The sequence below is a fragment of the Myiozetetes cayanensis genome, unplaced genomic scaffold (genome assembly GCF_022539395.1).
Source record: "Myiozetetes cayanensis isolate MyiCay16 unplaced genomic scaffold, myiCay2020 scf10, whole genome shotgun sequence".
In the NCBI taxonomy this organism is placed as follows: domain Eukaryota; kingdom Metazoa; phylum Chordata; class Aves; order Passeriformes; family Tyrannidae; genus Myiozetetes; species Myiozetetes cayanensis.
The window spans coordinates 13,034,104-13,050,264 of record NW_026086605.1 but is presented as its reverse complement, the minus strand read 5'-3'; the positions used below and the strand labels follow the sequence as shown (position 1 = coordinate 13,050,264).

The following is a 16,161-nucleotide window of genomic DNA, read 5'->3' as shown; positions in this document are numbered from 1 at the left end:
CTCAGGTTTCTGGTCAAAAAATGTGGACTTCAACATAGTACTTGTCATCTAGTCATCTAGTACTTGCAATAACGCTTTGGACTGTACGTTCTCCAGTCTGCAGAGAGCTAGAAATGGTTCAGCTCAGCCTCACAAGCTTTTGCACCTTCACCTTCACAGTTCCTCCTTGGTGAATTTTTTTTATTTTTAAGTTGGGAAATCCTTGCAATCTTCTTGAGATCTGTTGGGATATGGAAAGCCTTGCAAGTCCCTGCAGTCAGGGGCTGACCTCTTGCGTGCTGGGATCTGCCTGCAACTGCCTCTTGCTTTCAACCTTTTCCTGAATGTTTCCTGAGCGCTCTCTGGCTTGTTTCAGGGACCAGCTTGGCAGCGTTATCAGGAGTCAATAGCTGGAGTCCTTCAGGAAAGAAGTTGAAGATGCTGAAGTATGAATTCTGGTGTCCTGGTTGTTAGAATCTGTTAGCAGACCCGTCAAGATGTGAAGAAAAGAGATGTGAAAGCCGGTACAAGTGTTCTTTTCTTTGTGCTCCCGAGTTGAGAAATTAGGATCTGAGCTGGCTTCCCTAGCCCAGAGATTGTTGTAGAGCTTCCCATGCATCTCATTCTGTGGCTTTTGTCAGTATCTTGAGGTACAAAAAGTGGGTTGTGAGGTGTGGAGACAGGGAAATTAGATATTCAATGTCATGAAAAAAAATATTGCCCATAGAACTTGTGTTGTCACTGTGGCACTTTGTGATTAGGATTCCAGTCCTGTGGGTCTTAAAAAGTATGTTTTGTTATTTATATACTCACTACAGAGTCTTCAGTCATGTGGAGGTCTGAGTTTTTTGCCCTTTGGGAGAAATTACGAGATTATTCAGTTTCAATCTTGATGCCATTTATTTACCAGTTATCTCAGGGACTCTTGGCAATATATTTATGACTTCCTACTTAGAATATTCTGTTACAATCAAGTATGTCAGAAGTATTGAGCACATATTTTTGCCTCTCTTTTGATGCTGATTTACTTTATAAAGGCAATATTGAAGTTCTAGCTTGGCAAAGGAATACCAACCACTAAACAATTTCTGCCTATATTTTGTTTGATTGCTTTTGGGTTTGTAACTGATTTCAGCCATAACTGGTGCATGGCTAGGAATCTTTCTAAATTATCATTCTTCTTTTTGCTGTAGACTAAAAGAGGAAAGTTACTGAAGTGGAATGGAAACCTTTTTTTTGTAAACTGACTCATGTAAAGATTGGCAAGTTGCAGGGGAAAATTTATATCTGGTGTTTACTTACTATAGTTAACAATGAAATCTTCCTTTACAGAAAATTATTAGAGTGACTTATGCTTTCAGTCTCCTTGTTATTGTGGAAGAGTAAAAGAAAACACAGTTGTCTTGATTTTTTTTAAATTTATTTTTAATATAGATATTTGATGTAGGTCAGAGTAAATAAAAGGAAGGTGCTTCTTTTTACTGACGGTTCTCCAGAGATTGGCCCTAAAAATATGGTCATCATCAACAATTACTAGTTTTCACCTTATACTGGTTTTCCCTTATTACATGCAAATAACTAAATCATGGTATGTCCATTTCTGAAACCTGTGATCTTTTAAGAATTCTGATAGTTTTCAATACACATACAAACGTTAATACACTGAACTGGCATGAAAAATATCAAATGAAAAATGAAACATGTTAAATCTTTGGCATAGTGTGAAGTAAGAGGTGTTATCTGTAATCATGAATGAGTTAACTTTATTTTGGGTATAGTAAATTCCCTTATTCTTCTGGTGGAAAAGGAAAGACTAGAAAACAGTGACTTTGAGAAACATGAAGCCTGGTATAGTTTGAGAATGGACCACTAGTTATTTGGAGTCCCAGTTCTGTGTTGTAGAGAGGCCATAACTTGTCTTGCAAAAAAAACCCAAAAACCAAAACCTGGCTAATGTTAAAAAATGTGTTATCTGTCTTTTTGAAAATAGATGAAATAGATTGCAGAAGAACATATTTGTCAACAGGAAGTAACCATAAACTTAGGAGGAGTGCAGGCGTCGAGCACGACTGAACAAGACTGCAAAGAGTAAAGACAGAACCTCTTTCCCCTCGCTTTTCAGGCTGTAAGTAGGACCAGAGAACACCTTCTTTCATGAAGGTGGAGCAGGCTCTTCCACCCCCTTTGGTGTGTGTGCTGTGTCCTCATGTCAGTCTTGGCTGTTGGCTCTCGTGACACAGCATGGAGTGAAGCTGCAGGTTGTCACCAGCCCATGGCCACAGCTCCTCCACTCCTGGTGACAAAGGAGTATTTAGATAGTAGTAGGATTTGATGTAGGTCAAATCAAATTTCAAGGTGTCCTTGTGCAGATGTTTTACTGTGCTGCCAGATGTGCTTTACTGAACTGTTGCACATAAGGAACAACCTTTTGTGATTGCATTGATCAAGATAGTACCCTGGGTGTGTTCCTCATCCAAAGGGAAAAGTGAGGTCAGTAGGAATGAATGTTGTGCTGCAGCTTAGACTGGAAAAGAGATACTTTAAGTGTTCTGGGGAGAACAAGTCTGACTTTGGCTTTGTGGCATTCAATCTAACATGGCAGTCTTAATGCTGTGTGGCAGGTGACTTTCTTGTCTTCCCTGTTGGGCTACCCTACTTGTTCGGGTGACGGCCAGCTCTCTTTGTTCTCTGCTTTTTCCTCTGGCAGGCAGTCCTTTCTGTTGTCCTGGTACATGTGCTTCAGCCCTGCCTGCTTGAATCCTTTTCGCTCAGAATTCCCTGCTGTGTTGCTCATTGTAGATGTGGCCATGGGTCCCACCCTTCAGAAAGCTGGAGGCCTGGTTTTAAGTCACCTCCACAAGCTCTTCGGATGTGATGCATAGCATGGAGAGCCATTTGGATGTTGGGCTTTCAGATATTTGGATACTGTAGTGGGAATGAAGGCAACCAGGCAAGCAGCAGACATGAAAATCCTTCTGTCTGCTGCAATCTGCCAGTAGCCCTGGAGGAATAAAACTGAGATGTTCTCTTAAGTCTTCCACTTTTTGGGTTAGGTCTGTTTGTTTGTTCATTGAGTGAAGAATATTTTCTGTCTCAGAACATGTGCAGAAGTGGGATGGCTACATATATGGCTCTCCAAAACTCAGAGAAGCTAATGTTGGCATGCTTAGCATTTGTACATATTCTATACTGACACAGTGATAGTCCTTGTAAATTGATGGCAAAACACACAATCTTTTTTCTATGCTTTTCTCCACAGTTTAACTCTTTTTAGGAGGTTTATCTCTGATCAAAGCATATTAACAAAATCTTTATCTTCTTGGCTTTACAAATTTGGCTTAAAAATTCTCTACTTCAAACTTGGCAAACATAGCCTTGGTATGCAAACAGTGGGGATGGGATAGGGGAAATTACTTGGCTGTTGAAAAACTACATATGGGAAAGTCACATGGAGCTTTCAGTGTTTTATTTATAATTCTGCAAAGGCCACTTCTAATTTGAAAAATAGAAGAGACCAAATAGTGGCTTCTGGAAAGCAAACAGCTAGATTTTTCCATTAGTATTTTTAACAGAAATATTAACTTCACAGATTGTAACACTCTTTCCTCCTTAAATACTCCTTTTTAGCCTTCAGGATGTATAACTGGGTAAACTAACGTTGTGAAGAAAACAGTAATTCCTACACAGTATCTGGCTTTTTAAATTCTAATTGTGAAGCCATAAGAGATGTTTTGTTTTCATTTAGCAACTATATATATAGAGTTTCCTGAAAGGTAACTCTATTTGTAATAAGTGTGCCCAGTGGGAACCATATGCTTTTCACGTTTGTCTTTTATTGGAGGATTAGAACATTTATTTCAAAATGTCTTTTCCAGAAGAATGCCATTTTTAACATTATCATTAAATATTGTTTAAGTAAGAACTGAAGCTGGATTTTCAGATTTGACTGTATATGTGGAACAGGCATTCCCAAACACAAGTCCTTGGAATGATTTTACTACTTAATAATGCAACCATGAGTTTTATGTCAGCTTGATTCTGAGCAGTGTTTTGCTGATACCAGTCTAAGATAACTATATTATGTGAAATTGCTTGAACAAAGCTAAAAGAGCAATAAAAGTGATCTGCCCAAGAGGCTCTAGCATTCTCCCTCTGCTCAAATTGCTGAATATGACTAAGTCTCTGCAGAATGGCATCTAAGGTTACATTTGGAGTCATTAGGTTATAAACAGTCCACAAAATGTTTTACATACTTCATGTTAATATTCCTCTGAAGATCAAGATTCCCTGGGGAGAAATGAGAATATGCAGCAAAAACATTCTCAGTCTTGAGGTTTATCCACAGCTTCCTAGATCACTAAAGATCAACTGTCTCATGAAGAAATTATTGCTAAACAAGTTTTGATGCTGTTCTCAGAGTGTTTATATGGTGTGGGGGGGAATATACGTGGTAGTGCCCTTCCTTTTGGTTGTTGGATTTTCATATTTTTGCTGACTGGCTGGGTTGTAGATTACATTTGAAAATCTTTCTAACTCTAATTTGGTAAGTTTATATGAACTTTCGTGTTCAAGAATGCTTTTGAGTCCCAGGCTGTGTTGGGAAAAAACATGGTATAAGTGCTCAGATCTTGACAGAATGTCTGAATCTGTGCTGTTGAATAGAGAGAGAGTTCTTTCATTTCTGTTAATTCTTAGTAAGTCTTAAGGGAATATAGAGGGGAGTTCTTGACCTTTCTTGAAGATGCCCCACCATGCATTTCTTTTTGCCAAGAATAAAACTGTCTACTGTGGAAAAGTGGCTGTTTAGTCCTAGACACAATCCAAGGAAAACTGGGTCTGGGGGCAGGGGGGCTCTGTTGTGCTTGGGAAAACGCTCTTGTCTTTTGTTCCGGCATTAGCGTTTACTGCCGATACTGAATGCTTGGCATCTGCAGTGGTACAGCAGCAGCCTGTGTGCCTGTGCTCCGTGCTTGTGTGGTCAACTGACCTAGGGCAGCGCTCTGAAATAAAACCTCCAGACCACCAGCTTGTCCTTCAGAAACTAATCTTATTTCACATTCTGCTGTGCCTTTGTGAAATATTGGGATTTATAGACCTGGCAGGATGACTGTGGCAGAGCTACCGCACTACGGGAAGTTCTGGGCTCTCAGTCAAACCTCTGAATTAAGTGGCATTTCTCATACCTAAGGATGCAACTCACAGGGGACATCCTTGGCATCTGTGTGCATCAAAATTTCTTCCAGGTCGTCTAAATGAGAGGCAAGAAGTGGAGGACCTGAACGGGAATCTGTTGAGAGCTGCTGTGAGTGGCAGATGCTTGCACGCCAGTTGCAGTTTATAGACTGTAGGAGCCACTGTAGGAGCCACTGGTGCATCTTTCTGCTCTTGGGGAGTTTAGGAAGGAGCATTTTCCATGAGTGTATTGAGGTTTTGGAGGTCTGGCTGTCCCTGGGGTAGCTCGAAAGCTGCTGCAGACAATTTGACAGCAGTGCCTCACACTAATGAGGAAGCAGCGGGGTTGCGCTTCCTCCAGCCTGCCTTGAAAGGAGAAGTACAGAGGCTCAGCTGTGCAGAGCTGCACGGCTACAGAGCGTAATAATAGCTCAAAGACTTTTCTCTAACTGCACAGCTCAGGCATACACTAGTTGCATGTTAGAGAATTAAACCTTGTCCAGCGTGCTTTGTCTGGCAGCAAAGCTGCTTGATTAGTCTCTGTTATGGATCTGGTTCCGACCTGAGTCCTTGAAGCATCTCTGAGGATCTCTCTTGGTGCATGGTGGACACACTGAATGCCACTGGTTCTGTAATAAGTTTTTACATTTATGAAAGATTGCTTTAGCTGATTTTGCTTTGCTTTGCATTTCCCAAGAATTTTAGGACATTTTTGACAGTCACTTGTTTTTCCTTATGGTGACTTCAGCTCAGTATGAGCTCAGACTGCAGTAAATAGTCCAGTGTGTGCTGACACTAAAAGATAAAGCCATGCCGTCAGTTTATGCCGAATCCTTTCCACAAAAGGGGTATATATGTTGAAAATTCTTAACATTTTAAAGGGAACCTGAAATTTATTACCATCCTCATTATTTTTTTGCTGATCTTAAAACCATCTACTAAATTCAGTTATCTAAAGCCGAAGGGACAGTAAAGATTTTACTGTTTGTATAATTCACCTTTGGTGTAAAAATTGTATTGCAGATAGCAAGGGACACACAAAGGCTCAGGAAAAGGCTCTGCAAAACAGTGTTAGATGTAAAAAAAGAAAAAATTAAGGGGAGAAGTGAGTGAACAGTAACTCAGTAACTGATATAGACTGAAAGGGTTTGCTGTTCTTTTGCTTCTGGAGGGAAAAAAATAAACAGAAAGTGCACAAACTCCTGGTTATAAATCTACACACATTAAAATAAATACTAAATGTAAAGGGGTCAGGGTAAAGGAAAAATAATAAGAAAAAGTTAGAAAATAGTCAAGTGCTTCAGTCTCTAGTAAAGTATTTATTAGTATTTAAAGATTTATTCTCTAGAACAAATCCCTGAAGGTTTATAAGCATTTCTAAGGCAACAGGAAATGAGCAGTGTGGATTTATCAGGAACAACCTCAGGGTGGTGGTGGTGGTGGTGAGAGGGGTGGGCTGATGAATTTAATTTGGTTTAATTCAGTGAATGTTTTACAGCCCCACCTGAGTGAGGCAGTACATTGGTTATGGGATGCTGAATAGGGATCTGTGTTCAGGATTAAATAGTAATAGGGTGGGTCCGTTAAGTCATGAATATATGCTAAGGAGTAGTCTGTGGTGGTGACTGGGATCCTGGAGGGGTTTGTTTTGCCTCTGTGCCAACAGCTTGGGAGACAAAGAGAAAGCACTTGAGATGCAGATGGAGAGTTGTCTATGTTTTTTAAGACAGAACAACTTGAAGAAATAGCCTGAAGCCTATTTTACTTTTCCTGAAGGAAAAATGCAGAGTACTTAGTGGATGGAAAATGCCAAATAGCCTGGGATTTTGGATCAGAAATTGAGTGCAGTTCTTTCAGAAGAAAACCACCAAATCTCTAGTGATGTAGTAACAGAAGTGTCCTATACAGGTATTTTGTAATAGTCCATTCTGGTAAGTGATGTGCACCATTTTGGATCTCACATTTTAAGATGGGTTTAAGTTTCAGACTGTTAACACCAGTAAAACTATGATTTAATCCCTGTAGTCTAGGAAAAAAAGACTTCTTTTGTCTTCTAAAAGCAACTTATAGGGGAATGGAACAATTTTCCAGGTGAGCTAAGTTAAGAAGATCACTATGATCAGTTGTCTTGTTTTCAGTGAAGAAGAAATTACTGCCTTATCTTGCACTAAGGCCTGAGTTAATATTAATGGGGAAAAAATCCTAATTTTTAAAGGGCATCGAGCACAGGAGCATGTTGTCCTGTTGAGGCAGTGGGGACACCAGTGATTTAAGTTATCTTAAGAATAGGTTAGAGAAATGTTGATGCTTTGGGTGCAGTGAATCATTTCCAGAGCAGTTTGACAGCCTGGTGCCTCTGGGTTTGCGTCTTTCATTTTCAAACAGCCCTGACTTTTGAAGCCTGTGTTAAGGAACAAGTGCTGAAAGGAGGACAGTCTGATGGCCAGCCTATAATTAAATCCGTAATTAAATCCTGCTCAACAAATGTTGCTGTCTGTCCCTAAGTTCCTTATGTATTTTTACCTGGAAGATGTCTCTTTCAATGGTCTGATGACTTTACAAGGTGCAGGTTGGGTCTCTGAAATGAAATTGGTGTGCAGTTTTCTCACCTGTTTCCAGGAAAGGGGGGTTGGTCCTCGTTTTCCAAAGGACACGTTCAGAATTCGTACTCCCCAGACTACATCCTTCAGGGGAAAAATACTACTGTAGGAGCCTACAATGTGTCAGAAGTGAGTATTTCTAAAAATAGAAAATATTTCCTTACTTCTTCATTCAACGCTCACCCACAGGTCTTTGAGCTTTCTGAGTGCTGAGGATGACATGCATATAGTTCACCTTTTGAAGAAGAAAGTGTACTGGCTTTTGACAGTTTGGGGGTTTGGGGTGATTTTCTGGTTTTTGTTTGGTTTGTTGTTGTTGTGCTTTTTTTTTCTTTAAAGTTACCGTTTTACTATAGTCATGCTAATTAGCACCAATTACTTTCCTGTAAAAAGGTAGGATGTCAGTGAGGTTTTGATTTGTTTTGATTTGTTTATACAGATGCATATGAACTACTTGGTTTATGGAATAGGAGAATTCCAAAGAAAGCAACGGTTGCCAGAAGTAAGAGGTCGCTGGTTTTGTGATCTAGAGCAAGTGCATGTCTGGGAGCCAGATCTGAGCAAGGAGAAGGCGAGTGCTTGGCCTTCTCTCTTTCCTGCAGCCTGCAACCTTGCTGCAGAGAAATGTGTGAAAGAGGTAAAGCCGTGTGGGTCACCCTGTCCTCCTTCAGCCCTGCACAGCCAGGGAGTGTTTGCTTTATCTGCCAGTAGAATAACAAGCACTAAGGGAAATTACAGCAGTTGGGATAAGATAATACCCATAAAGGCAGGCTACGGTTATCAGCATTTCTTCCCAAAATAAAACTGAACTAAGTTTTTAATGACTGGGCACTGTATGAAATAAGAATGCTTATGCATGCAAGGGGAGCACACGTTATGCATATACCTAAGGGAAAAATCCTACAGATACCAGGCAGGTAGGGGAGCGAGACCACGGGGTGTTGGACGTATCTTGCCCTTGAAAGGGCAAAGCCACCTGACCCGTAAGTATGTCCCTGAAAGTTAGAAACTGGCTGTGATTCGAGGTGCCACCAGTGCTTTTAATGCTTAAGCCAAGTGCAAACTGCATAATGCCAGAGCCGATGCTGAAACACGACACTGGGGCATCGCTTCCTCCCAGCCGCCCGCTCCTTACATAACCATGGGCTCTCCCGGGGCAGCCTCCAGATCAGCCCAACTGGTGGCAGTTCTGCAAGGCATGGAAGGAATAACAGTTAGTTGTACTCAGAGTCCAGTGGTTGTAATATCTCAAACAACCTTCAGGCAAGGGATCCACATCTTATGGTTAGGGAAAATAGCTGCTGAGAGCAAAAATGTAGCAGGATGGTGGAGCTGGTGATGGGAGGCATTGAGTTTTTTGCCTTGTAGGTTTGGATCAAACCAACTTCATCAGTACCTGGAGACCTGTGTTTGTGAGCTCTGGTTTATGTAGATAATGCTTTTCTGAGGGCCCTCCTGTTTGAGGCAGTCCCAAAACCTCTCTCCTCCGGTTGGCAGAGCAGAGTGCATGGCCTCTTGGGGAGCTTTGCTTGTCTTCCTGGTAAAGAAGTGGGCCAAAGCAAGAACCAGTAATGTAACAGGGAGAGATTAGGCTTTAAGGTCTTGATCTTTTCTGCTCTCTTATGGATATGGGTAAACTCAGCTTGAAACTGCACTTAACCATACACAATGCTGGTATAATATTTATTTTTGTTTACTTGTTTTTTTCTTCCAAGTACTTAGAGAGATCTTAAGATGAGGTTTTCTGAAGTGTTTTTTCCCTGAAGTTGTATGTTTAAAGAAGTTTTTAACTGTGGAGGTTAAGATTTGATAGCTCTCAATACAGTTTTGTCTGGGGATTTAAAAGTAATGTCTTTAATACTGTTGTGTTGTGATCTTTTAAATGCTTCTGGTATTGAGCTTTCTTAATGGTTAAACTTGTGGTTTCCTTTCATTTTTTGTTTTTGTTGTATGAAAGGATATGTGTGTGTGTGTATATATATATATATGTCTGTGTGTATGAGATCTTCAGTGCCCTTTGTTTTGGAAGAGAAGTCTTCCTATCTTTTTGCTACTCAGACCATGCCATGTGGAGGGGCTTTCCTCATGCTTGTGCCACAAACTCCAAGCCTCACCCTACCTGTAGCAGTACAGGTGAGTTTATGTTTCTGCTAGATAAAGAGAAATCCTGTAAAACTCTTGGTACTGCACAGCCCACTGGGTTAATGGTCAGAGTTTTAGTTTTGGGAATACCATATTGTGATCCACGTGTATTTTCGAAGAAGAAGAAGAAGATTGGGTTAAACCAGTTGTTTGTGATTTGAGTACCACAATCCCAGTCATTTGTGCAACCCAGAACCCTCTTATTGATGGGGAGATAGGTGCCACAGCAGGGCCTGGAGTGAAGAGTCCAGGGATAATAGTAGGAAAGTGCTTGAGAGTGTACATAGGGCAGTTTGAGGACATTTGCCTCAGTACAACTTATGTCATATTGCTCTGCTGTGTAACATTAGCAAACCATAATATCTGGCAGTGTGCTCAGAATGAGGTAGCCTGCTGATGTCTTTTTTTTACCCTAAAGGATTTCCCACAAAATCTGTTTCTTTCAAGAAGGGTAAGGACCATATAGAAGTGCTTACCTGCTGTTCTGCTAGAAACAAAAACTTAGTTCTCAGAACCTAATAAAAGAACCTCTTTCTTGTAAAATGAGCTGTAGAAAACAAGACTGCTGAGATTTTGGGGGCTTTCCAAACTTCTTCAAGATGTAAACTTAAGCTCAGGAAAGACCAACAAACTTCAGAAGGATCTGACCAGGCTGTACACACAACAGATGCTCCCAGCAAAGTCTTACGTGATGAGAAGGCCTTTTAAATTGTTACCTCCTGTCAGGTTAACCAACTGCACCATTCCTGAAGCAAGAGCTGAGCGTCTTTGGGCAATCAGGTGCTCATTTGAAGGTGTGGGGTTTAGGTTTATAAGAAAAGTAGCAGAGGTTAACATCAAATTACTTCCTAATTTAGAGGGACACCATCACTTCATATTACATGCATCTGCACATGTGTGATTATGTGCTATCTATTGATATCTCTCTGGGTGTTTCCAATGATCAACGTACCTGTGCCTCATGTGTGAGACTGGATTTTATCTGAAAGTGTCTTTTCACATGGTGACACTTGCAAGAGTGAGAAAGAGGCAAAAGGCCATGACTTCTCTTGGATTTTGTCTTCTTCCTTGTGGTGCTGTGATGCAATTTGGCTGATCCCTGACCCTCTTGTGCTCCAGACTTCTGTCTTAGGTATATCTTGGTGATGAAATACTACGTAACCACCCTTATCTTCAATAGATTCTCTGGCTTTGTGGTAGGTTCTTTATAAACACATTTGCAGGCTCAAGAGAGAGCGTTCAAGCCCTGCCTGATCTGTAGCAGGCCGTGCCCTATGTAGTTGGGCGAACAGTGGCAGTGCCAGATAATTGCTCCATGTCTAAGATATCTTTCTCTTTAAGGACATGTAAGTTAAGACTGTCTGCTGTGTACTTGCCTGTTGATGAAAAAAATCCGTCTCCAAGGACCCCAGAAGATCATTTACAGCAGTGTTAGCCCATGGAATCTAGAGGCAGCAGAAGAATAAGGAAGGTGAAAGCCTTAAAGTCAATGCTAGGCACCCCAGCACTAGTGTTGTTAGCTTTGGCAAATCCTGTCTCAACAATAAAGCCAGCTGCCATTTTGGCATCAACACAGACAGACTTGGCATCAGCCCCTCTGGCATAAAAAAACCACTTCGTGGGAGCTGGCACCAGTGCTGTGAAACAAGGGTAAGGCCCAAGGGAAATGCCAAGCAGACATGAGATGAGCACTAAAAATAGTGAGTTGCTGTCATTTGTAGAGAAATCAAATAGCACGTCTAAGAGTAGGGCATCCAAGATCTCCATCAAGGTTGTGCCGGTAAGCAGCTTCGGGACAATGCTGTCTCCTACGATGATGTGACCAAAGGATACACACAGGCTGTATTTTTGGTACCCACATGGTGCCAGACTCTAAAACTAGAACAGACGCTTACCGTCTTGATTCCACATTTGGGGGATCCTGTTACTGTCTGCAGACTCTGCCTTCTGCCCTGTCTGGAGCAGATCATCTCCTCTTGAGCTGTTACCCAAGTCCTGTTTGCATACATGGGCATCGGGAAGACAAGAGCTGTAGTGCCAAAAAGCGAGGAGCCAAGCTGGTGTCCCTGTACCACCCCGGATACACTAGTTCTCCTGGAGACAGTCTCGTCATGTAACAGCTGAACTCCCCACTCCTCCTCCTTCTCCCCCTCCCTGCAGGCTTAGAGAAAGCTGAGTAGGCTTTCCAGTGACTTCATTACCCACTCCAGACTAAAAGTGAAGCCTGACATCTTCATTTAGGCATCTCATGTGCCCAAAAACCTGGGAATGCTAAAGGGGCAGAATTGACCCTATCTCCACTGAAGCAAGATAGCATCACTTCTCAGTAGGGCATTTTCAACCCTTTAGTGTCCCCCAGACTCAGTGGTGAAGACCTTTGAAGCTTTTTAAGACCTCTGGGCTAGACCAGAAGGCCTGGGTATCCAAACAGTGGTCATACAAAAGTAGATAATTCATGTAGTCTTTTGTCAGTTGCACTGGGTTGGCCACAACTCCGTGGCTGTGAAGAAAAGTGTGCTTGGACCTGTGGCTCTCATTTCCTCCTCCATGAGGAAACAGCAATGGGAACAATGTCACTGAGGGCTGGAAGTTTTAAGCTACACTTAGAAAAAACTATTCCGGTCTCAGAAGAGCCTGGACTTTTCACTGCCACCGCTCTCCCATCAGCTAAACAGCAGAGTGGGTAGGAGTGTCTGGAACAACCTGGATGTGGCTGCTTTTTTCTCCTCTGTCAGATGAGTGTTGGAGAGGACTCCTCTTGGGTATGTCCTCCACAACCACCCCTTGTCTGCTTCCTACCCTTTCTTGAGTGCCCTTCTTTGGATAGCTTAATAGAGAAGGCAGCTTCAGAGAAGGGATTGCTTGCTGTACAAAGGTGCAAAGAGAAGTGCTTTACTGTTGGCATTTCTTCAATCACATAGGAGCAGTGAAGAGAAAGGCTGAAATGCAAGATGACAGAGTGGGTAGTGGCTTCCTCTGCAATGCGCCCTGCCTGGGCTCAAAGCTCACACGTGGCTTTCAGGTGGAGATGTGGCACATATTTGCACTTGTCTGCTTGGCTGATATTTGCTGTTTGGGATTTAGCTGGAACTGAGAGTTGATTGGAATCAAGCATGAGCTATTGTTGTTGGGGCTCTGTGCAATACTGAGCACGTTTTGAAGTGCACAGTCTCATCCTCCCTGGTTAACCAGTTACTCAGAGACAAGGACAGATGACAGTAGTGAGGCTGAAATGCACTGTCCCTATTTGCTTAACTTACTACACTGCAAAAGTTTTTTGCACTTCTAAACCACTGAGCTGACAGAAGTGACAGCCTGTGGAGAAGAGGGACCTACCCACAGACAAGTTCTAACAACTGTAAGCCCTTGTGCTTCATTGAACGTTAAAATTTATTGATCCATCAGACTGGTTGTAGTGCTGGCTCACAAGCCAGTTCCAAACATGTATGCTGTCTTTTCCCGTAATTATTCTTTGCTCTATCTAACAGTGATTAAGTCAGTTTGGCCTGACAAATAGTAAATGCAAGTGACTTTAGTGTCCTTGTTTTGTAGCTGAACTGCACACAAATTGGGGGCCCACTTACCGCACTCTCTAAACAATACAGTAGTACAAGGCACAAGAGGTCTGAAAGGTTTGCTTTGGACCACTTGCCCCCTAAGCAATAGAGTAGATACTCTAGGTCCTGTAGGTGCTGGGAAGTTATCAGGCTGACCTGTTGCTGCTGATCCTCTTGGAATTTGTTGATGCCATTCCTGATAGGCAGTGCCAATACCATATGTTACATGAACCCACAACACCTGGTCCTCATAGTGGAAAGTCATCGTGTTATTGTAATAGTGTCATTAGGGTGGGGAAGTCGCCCTTCACTCTTCAGGGATCAAAGACAAGTGGGCAGGTGGCCAGACAGAAATGGTTTCTTGGCACATCTAGCATTGCATTGCTGCTCCAGCACTGGTGATCTCCCTGTGTCTCAGGCTGGTTTTGCTAGCAAGCCCTTTAGAATACTTGCTATCAAGGCAGATAGAGTTTGTTGTTACTGGATATTGTGTTATTCTAGAGAAACAGAGATCTGCTTTTATGCCTTTCTGTATATTTCTTTACTTTTTTTTTTTCCTTTATTCCCAGAGGCATCTCCATGATTGGGAAAAAAAGTTACTCTCACTGAGGTTGCTTCTTTCACCTTAATTTCAAGTGCCTGCCAGATTTGGGTAGTCTCAGTCCTGGCACCCAAGGCTGTGGGCTAACAAAACTGGATAGCTGGTGCTTCAGGGATGTTCCTCTTACCAACATGAAAATAACAGGGTACACTGAGGCAAATTTGGAAGAATAATAGAAGAATAATTAGGTAAAATTGTTCCAATTTTATGGTCAACCTGTGTATGTAGATAAGCTGCAGAACCATGGTATTAAAGTTTAATTGAGGGGGTATTACACACCACCCATATTTACTGTTGAGAACCTCTCCCTGCCTAGGACTGTAATAGCGGAGCATCTGAAAGCAGCCTTGTGCTTCAAGTGCGAGAGAGTTGAGATGCACGACTTCAATTTTTGTTACAATCATGTTATCATAACTGGATCACCCAAAGATCAGGCTGTCTCCTCCAGCGGTATCAAAATTAATACTATACCTTGCTGGGTTACTAAACCTGCTTGCATGCATCTCCCAACATGGAAAGTGATTCTAAAATGGACCAGACAACTTCTATCATCTGCTTCAGTTTCGTGCTTATATCTGAGGTGACAAGTCACTGTGTGTTGAGCTTGTGAAGGTATTGAGCAATTTCCTTTGCTTGACATCATGTTTGGGAAGAACAGTAATACAGACTGGGAGTACAGGCCTGTTTGGGAGAACAGTAATACAGACTGATAATGCTTAGAGGCCCCTATTCCCTCTTTTTCAAAAGAAAAGCATCTATAAGGCCTCTATTCCCTCTTTTTCTATAGTGGGATCTATGCTGACATACCTAAAAAGGATGGTTGGTGGCTTCCTAAACCAGCAAGTTTTCAAAGCAATGTAGATCCCATAATCTGTCCTGACATTAATCATGACTTTTCAGAGCCCTCAAGAGTCATCCACTGAGAAACTGTGAAAACTTTTGTTTTCTCTGTTCATTATATATTGGATAGATACACTCTTGTGTGGCCTTTGTGGATCTTACACTCCAGGTTTGTATAAAGGAATCAAACCCATGCTAAGTCTGCCTTAGAGCTGCTCTTGCTTTCATTAAAATAATTATTATTTCAGCTCTGGTTTCCTCCAAGCAGTAGAAAATTAGAAAGGTTTTGGAAATGGACAATGAGCATCTGAAGGCTTCAGGAAAAGATTTTGCATTAAGAGGATCAGGGAGATTGATATCTTTTATAAGAAGATAGCTAACAGGTACAGAGTAATGAATGGGTGAGAGGATGGATGGGGACTTCTCTTCCCACCTACTAATAATAAGAAAGTCAGATTAGAAGGTGGTGAATTCATTCCTGATGAAAGAAACTATTTGTTCACAACCACTGTCTATAAAACTTGTTGCTGCCAGACAAAGCTTTGGGGCAAGAACTTATGAACTTCAAAAAAAAAAAAAAAAGAGAGAAGAGGGTAAAAGGATATCAGTTGGAATATACAAAGCAATTGCAACAATTAAGACAACCTATGTATTTTGGAAAGGTTATGTGATGATTAGGGTTTTATAAGGGCATGAGCTACTTTGTCCAGCTTTTTTTTTTTTTCTGTCCTTCTACAGGATTTTTTCCGTAGTCGCCTATAGCAGAGTTGTGGAGCATGTTACTGGCCACTGTCACTCAGGGACTGCAAGAGAGAGTGGCTGCTCCTGCTGCAGTCAAATGTGGTAATGCCTGCTTGGAAACCACCTTTTTTGTGTCAGTCTTTCCAGGATTTCTAAATTCGCACATAATTTAGGATGCTTTTGCTTTTCTGCTAAGTTACTGCCTTTGATAGTTCTTCACAACTTGTCTTAGATCTGGAATGATGCTTTGCCTTTTGAGTCTGTGCTGGGGGAGAGGCGGGTGGTTAAAGTTAGATTCCTTCTGACAGTAGGGATTTAGAAACTGCTGCATTGGCTCAGCCCTGGGATCTGCCTTGTCCAGGGCTCTGGATAGCAACAGCCAAAATCGGATGTTTCAAAGGCCAGCGTGAGGCCACAGAACAGATTACTAAAACAGAAAGCTGCCCTTTTATATCACTGGTGTTTGTCCATAGAATTGGAAAAGCAAAGGTTGAGAGTCTGTTAGATCCAAGAGCACAAAAGCTGGAAA

The 16,161-nt window shown here is 41.8% G+C and overlaps 1 protein-coding gene across 3 annotated transcripts in view; it reads left to right on the top strand.

Moving 5' to 3' along the window:
• WBP1L (WW domain binding protein 1 like) overlaps positions 1-16,161 on the top strand; it is a 58,298-nt gene that overhangs the window by 16,771 nt on the left and 25,366 nt on the right. The window contains exon 1 of one of the 3 annotated variants that reach the window (XM_050339997.1): positions 356-503. The exons of 1 other annotated variant lie outside the window; for it this stretch is intronic. The gene's annotated coding sequence lies outside the window, so the exon portion shown is untranslated. Of the gene's footprint in view, positions 1-355; positions 504-15,640; positions 15,735-16,161 lie in introns of those variants that run through there. One more of the 3 variants, XM_050340005.1, reaches the window with a different exon arrangement.